The 7001-nt window shown below is 41.5% G+C and overlaps 1 protein-coding gene and 1 non-coding gene across 2 annotated transcripts in view; both read right to left on the reverse strand.

The window, feature by feature from the left end:
* The window catches only part of tyn (trynity), a 166258-nt gene extending 161413 nt beyond the window's left edge, over positions 1-4845 (reverse strand). The window contains exon 1 of the mRNA XM_025298701.1: positions 4593-4845. The gene's annotated coding sequence lies outside the window, so the exon portion shown is untranslated. The remainder of the gene's footprint in view (positions 1-4592) is intronic.
* Positions 4846-5864: 1019 nt separating this feature from the next.
* Positions 5865-5948, reverse strand: TRNAL-CAG (transfer RNA leucine (anticodon CAG)). Its single transcript has one exon. It is a non-coding gene; the product is annotated as a tRNA-Leu (tRNA).
* Between the last annotated feature and the right edge of the window lie 1053 nt (positions 5949-7001).

Below are 7001 nucleotides of genomic sequence, written 5' to 3' on the forward strand. Positions count from 1 at the left end.
ATAAAGAAAACACAAAAAATTTGGGAAAAAATATCTTTATTTCTCTACATAGTCTCCTCATAGCTCAATACACTTTTCTCAGCGATGTTCAATAGCTTCGATACCCTGTTTATAGTGGGAATCGTCGAGCTCCTCAAAATAGCCATTAAGACACCTTGATCCATTGTTTTGACTGTTCCTTCGTCTCAGGTGTGAAGTGATGGACCCATGTTTCATCCATAGTTATGAATCGACGCAAAAACTCGGTTTTATTGCTGTGAAACTTCGCCAAACACTCGATTGAAACATCCTAACGGCGCTGGTTTTGTTCCATTGTGAGTAATCGCGGCACCCATCTTGCGCTTTCTCATGTCCAAATTTTCAGTCAATATGCGATGCACAGCACTTTTGGAAATGCCTACCATGTCTGCTAACTCGCGCACTTTCAGTCGACGGTCATCCAATACCATTTTGTGGATTTTCTTCACCATTTCTGGCGTGGTCGACCTCATTTGGTCGACCACTGCGATGTTCGTCTTGGCAGCTCGTACGGCAGCTCGTTTAAACTCTGCCATCCAATATTTTACTGTTGTAAACGAAGGAGCAGACTTCCTCAGAGTAGAATCTAGCTCCGCTTTGATATTGGTTAGACTGGGGCCTTTTAAATGAAAGTACTGTATCACATAACGATGACCAATTTTTTCCATGTTTACAAATTCACTGAGAGCGTTCACTATTGATGGCTGCCAAACAAATACTAAACAACGTAGCGTCGTCAAACTTCAAACTTAAGCTTTATAAGGTTGGTACTTTCTACCATAGTCATTCTTTTCAAACAACAACCGCCATCTATACGTCAGGTCAGGTACTTCTGGGACTACCCTCGTATATATCAAGTTTTCCAAAAGTAACGGACCCCTCCCTATCTCAGAATCTATGTAATATAGAGAAAAATAACTCGAACAAAAGTTTTAGGGTTCATAAAGTTCTATTTTTTTGTGATCTCAAATTTGACCTCGACCTCGACCTTTCAAGGTCATTTGAAAGTCAACTTGCGTTTTTTAAACATATTTTATATTTTAAATAAAATTTAATGATTTTGAAATTTCCAAAAGTCGGTAAGTTAAGAAAAGTCAGGGCGCTATTATAACAATATATTCTTGAGATTAAATAGAGCAGAAAAGTCTGGTACCACTTTTTCTTCCGACAAATAGTTACCGAGATATCGTAAGTTAAATATTGAAAAAATTATCAAATTTTCTTCAAATAGCTCAAAAAATATTAGGTAAATGAAAAAATGTTTCAGACAAAACTTGTTCAAATTAATTAGTAAAAAAAATAGTAATTAGTAAAAAAAATGAAAAACAGGGGTTCCCATTAAAAAATCGCAAGTTAACTTTCAAATGACCTTCAAGGTCGAGGTCAAGGTCAAATTTGAGGTCACAAAAAGAACAGAACTTTATGAATCCTAAAACTTTTGTTCGAGTCATTTTTCCCTATAACACATAGATTCTGAGATAGAGGGAGGGTCCGTTACTTTTGGAGAATTTGGTATACGATTATTGTATATTATTTTTCGCCATACATTATAATAATTTTTCAAATTAACTAATATAACCAGTAAGAATAAAGTACAGTAAGAATAAAATACAGTAAGAATAAATAATAATCCTCGTAAAAAAATATTAAATAATCTGTATATGAGAGGAAATTTATATTAAAATCAATAAAATGCATTATACATATATATATATATATATATATATATATAACATATAATCTTTTTAACTTTAAGAATAATATGTTTATAACATTTTACTCTGAATCTTAGAGGAATCCTCTTAAGGCCGTAAAAAGGCTATAAGAATAAAATTCTCTAAAGTTTATGTGATTCCGCTTGTTCTGAAATTACTTTTTTTTGGATGTACAAAATTCCTTCAAAAGTATCGCACACAGAACTGCGACGAGAATCTCAGCAAAACTGCCGATAAGCGCCTATCGACAAATGGATTCTTTTCACTCAATCGAGCAAATTCGTGAGTGAATCGTCAACGTGGCTGAAAAATCGGCGGAACACGATGGCGACCACGTGTACACAAAGCTCGGAATAAATCGCTCGAAATAAATAGATCGATCTGCCGCGGTCGTCTCTCCCGACACTCGCTGACGTTTCGTTCCCGTCAGTCTGATTCGACACGACTCCATCAGCGCGGCTCGTCCGGTAAGCTATTTGACGTTTTTACTGAAAATATCTTCCTACCGCGGGGTGTCGGCCGCGCGAGAAGCTGCGGCGGGGCGTTCTCTTTCGACGTGCAAAATAAGTGGATGTGGCACGGCTATGACGAGCGAGCGAGCGAGCGAGCGAGGGGCGGCGAGGGGCCCGACAAGAAACCAAACCGAGTAAGACGAACCGGGAATCGAGACGAGATTCAATCTCAACGGGTGAATCCACCGTGAAACGTCGCGATTCCCCGCCGCGCGCGCCGGCGTTTTCACGCGGCCTTCTCGCCCATCGCTCTCACCATTTTCTCGCATCATCCACTTCTCGCCGCTCTTCTTCGCGGATTTTTCTCTCCTTGTACCACTCCTCCCTCCCTCTCTCTTTCTCTCTCTCTCTCTCTCTCTTTCTCTCTCTCTCTTTGCTGTTTTCCCAATTCGCAACGCCTGCGGCTTACTTTCGGCACAAATGCTCTACGCTACAGGGGCGGCCCGGTAGCTTTTTTCCGATCTTTCTGCCGACGCAGGAATCGTATCGCGACTCACGCAGGATGCCGTTATGACAAAATAAGGGTCTTCGTTTCTCGATTTAAATATATCGCTCGTGGACGCGCTGCGCGCACCACCGTCAACGTCGCCGCCATCGACGTCGTCGTCGTCGTCGAGCGCGCGCATGTCGGTGCGCTCCCTATGTTTAAGCTCGGTCATTACTGGAACTACTGTAATCAGTACTAATACACGGCTGGTCGGTACTAAGAATTAACAATTTCCGCCAACCTAGGGCTCCTAGTGCCGACTTGGCGCGCGTTGGCGAGGCAGTGCGGTCGGTGCGCCGCGGCCGCAGCCGCGCCGGGCCGCGGTAAATCAATAAAATCGTAAATAGGGGCCGCGATGAGTTCTAGGGTGGGCGCGGGGAGGGGGGGAAGCAGTGATACGTGTGGAAGAAGCTATTTACCACGATGATAATTTAGCGCGGGCAAGACGCGCGGCCGGCCGCCCGCGCGACCTAGGAAGCGCGTGATTAAATCGTTGTATATCGCAGTAAACCGCAAAGTGTAATACACGGTAATGACGTACCGCATTCTCCCGAGCGCGGCAAGAAGCAAAATTACTCTATCAGCGTGGACGTCAATTTTAATTGCAGCGACCGATCGCCGGTTAATAACACGACGCGCGTCAAATGCAATACCGAGATGCAGACGTTGCGTACGCCGGACTTTTTTCTCTTTTTCGTGTCAGCCAACACCGTCACGTACGTCGCGTCGTGTATTCCGCTCTATCCGGAGGATCGACGAGATTCAATTAGAGAAGCGCGCTCCGGCGATGTTGAAGGAAACATGGATATGTTACGTGTAATATAAAAAAAGATATGCATACATTTCTTTACCTTCTCGATCTTTCTGCCCGCATCTGCCCTCATTCGCGCAACGAAGAGGTAAAGAGGACAACATCGTGTACGTGTAAATCGTGGCTATTAAGGAGAACATGCGGCGCACTAACGCGGCGTAAATTTCCTAAATGACCGAGGTATTCGTGAGACGCATGACTTTGTCATGCGTGAATAAAAGTAGGCGAGTCTCGAGTTGAAGTTTTGCTTCGACAGTGAAACGACTTCGGTGTCGATTGCTTATGTTAACCTAACTTAACCTGCAAGTTCCGTCAAATTCGAAGGATATCATGCGTGAATGAAAGTAGGCGAGTCTCGAGTTGAAGTTTTGCTTCGACAGTGAAACGACTTCGGTGTCGATTGCTTATGTTAACCTAACCTAACCTGCAAGTTCCGTCAAATTCGAAGGATATCATGCGTGAATGAAAGTAGGCGAGTCTCGAGTTGAAGTTTTGCTTCGACAGTGAAACGACTTCGGTGTCGATTGCTTATGTTAACCTAACCTAACCTGCAAGTTCCGTCAAATTCGAAGGATATCATGCGTGAATGAAAGTAGGCGAGTCCCGAGTTGAAGTTTTACTTCGACAGTAAAACGACTTCGGTGTCGATTGCTACGTTAACCTAACCTAACCTGCAAGTTCCGTCAAACTCGAAGGGTCAATGGAGAAGTTTGGGAAAATTGTAAACAGATTGTTGTGTCACTTTGATGCTACGAACGTTTGATCGCCGCGTTTTTTGCGTATAAATATTTCGCCGAAGCATTTGTAAGATACGGATAATCAGAATTATTTAACATTCGTAAGAGCTTACCCAAATCGCAAATTGATTCATATCGCTCACGATACGAAATATGAGCAAAGTTCAAGGAGATTCATGTAATTACTTTTCGAATAATAATAATTACTTATCGATACGTCGATCTTGCAGAAAATTCTAAATTTCGATTCGGTTGTCGGTGTTGTCTGATTCGCAGTGAGCTCATCACTAGAAATCGAAAATAGGTACGCACCAAAAGTTTCGCCCGTGCCGCTCGACGATCGATTATCGATTAATGTGCGATCGTTGATTAACGCTGCACTTTCGATCGATTTGTACCTTGGCGTGGGATCATTGAGTGTCTCGCCAATCAGGCCGCAACTAGGAGCTGCACTTCATCTTTTTTTCTCTTTCTAAATCTGCAAAAACAAAATAAAAAAAATTTTCAACACCTGTTTTTATTAGAATGTCGAGTGAAATGTGACGTTGAAAATGGGACGTTGAATAATAATAAATATAGTAGAAATGTAAATATTTGTCGCTTCATTTCCGTGTGCGCGCATTTGCTCATTATTATTTATTAATATTTATTAAATTATTTAATATTTGTTTATGACGTGTATATATACTATGTCCGCAGTTAAATTAGTTACGCGATTAATGTATAATTAATATGATATACATGATACATTGATTAACGAGATAAAAAATGACATACAAGGCGGGTAAAATAACAAGATAATTAAATATTAAATAATTATTAATAACGATATTATTAATAATAATAAGTATTACTAAATAATAATTTATAACCTGAAAATGGAGAAAACGGTAGGAGATAACCGTTTATACAGCATCGAGGGACAATAACCTGCGTAGCGTAATAAAAAATTCTTCATTGACCCTTCGAGTGTGATTAAATTTGCAAGTTTAATATAAGACTAGATTTTCAACTGGACATCTTATGAAGTCCAGGTTGCACATCGACCAGCATCACTTGAACGAGCGCTGAACGATGCTGCTAGTTTACACTCTATTCGACTGTCCGGTTGCCTACTTGGACGATTGCCGTTTAAAGACCTCGTATAATGTATCTCCTCCATCGTCGAGGAGCTGGATGGAATCCGTCTGTGGACAGGCGACACCAACGGTATCCACTGCTCACAGCCACGAACGGCGTTCCGCTCGACGACGTCGGGTGCTCGACGAAGTCGTCGTGCATGCCAAGATAAACCCGTCGAGACAAGTGGTACACCCTAATGCACATTTGTATACTTCGCGACGTCTGCATACTCGGTAAACAATTGCAGCGCTGGCTTGGTTTATTTGTTTTGTGGACATACCACTAAAGATTCGCGCGTTTCATGGAATATAAATAGCTTTCGTCTTCGTCAACGATCGACATACATAAAGTTTGCGGATAAAATTGCATATGAATATAAAATGCGCAAAAATATAAAATAATATCGAATAAAAAAAATCGAATAACTGTTTTAATAAAAAAAAAAAAAACAAAAAAGATACTTGTCAGAAGTGGGATTCGAACCCACGCCCACAGAAGTGGACTGCGACCTGAACGCAGCGCCTTAGACCGCTCGGCCATCCTGACTTGTGAACCGTCCTCGTATAAACTGTAGAAGACTCCGCTTCATATACTAAATATAGAATATTTTTTTCCAACTCGATTAGATTATTATTAGAGCATACTGTTACGTAAGGTTAATGTCCGCGGACGGGTAGATAATAAAAATTCTCTCAAATTAATAAAAAAAATGTATTGTGAAAAAATCATCGTTGGGTCATGCTAGTTGTGAGTATTACAATTTGTTAATTTGTTAATTTTTTTAAATAATTTATCGCAAGGAGATGAACATTGCGAAACGGCGCGTGTGTGTGTGCAGAATCGTACATGAACAGTCTTCCGGAGAAGATATCGCCTCGATAAAAATATGATGATTACAAAATCAATCGAATGTAAATTATATATATATTACAATTTTTAATAATAATTTATAAATTTTCCGCCTCTCCAGCGGAAACATTTGCAGCGCCTCCTCGTAAGATCTCGCAGAGCTCGCACGTGTTTTACCGACGAAGAAAACGTCACATGCGCTAGGAATTCGCTCTACCGACCACTGTTCAGACAGTTTTGTCCAGCCGGACGTCGGTCAAAAGAAAATCCCGTGGAGGCGCGCTTGTGAAACAGCGAGAAAAGCTTTTCCCTCAACACACACGGACTTTCACTTCCGTATGTAAAGACTCGGCGTACTACACGTGCGTTCCGCATTGTTACCACGTAACACTCCGACCAAACATGTGACCGAGTTGCTTAACGTTCTCTCCCGCGAGTTCCCCGACATACGCCGGAGTACTACAGATAATTACAACAACGTGCTCTCTTAATTATCCCCTCTGAAACGCTGAGGATCACCCAGATTGCAAAACGAAACGCGTAACACGTGGCTAACGCGCGCCAGTCTTTTATCACGTGCTTCTCAAAATTTTTTTGTTTACACGTGCCATAAATTCTTCCTCTCCTTCTTCTTCTTCTTCTTCTTCTTCTTCTTCTTCTTCTTCTTTTCCTTCTTCGATACTTGGGATCTCGATATCTAATCTCGAGTGAGCGTAAACGCTGCCGCCGCCGCTCAGAGATTATCGATCT

The sequence above is a fragment of the Harpegnathos saltator genome, unplaced genomic scaffold (assembly GCF_003227715.2).
Source record: "Harpegnathos saltator strain DR-91 unplaced genomic scaffold, Hsal_v8.6 scaffold235, whole genome shotgun sequence".
In the NCBI taxonomy this organism is placed as follows: domain Eukaryota; kingdom Metazoa; phylum Arthropoda; class Insecta; order Hymenoptera; family Formicidae; genus Harpegnathos; species Harpegnathos saltator.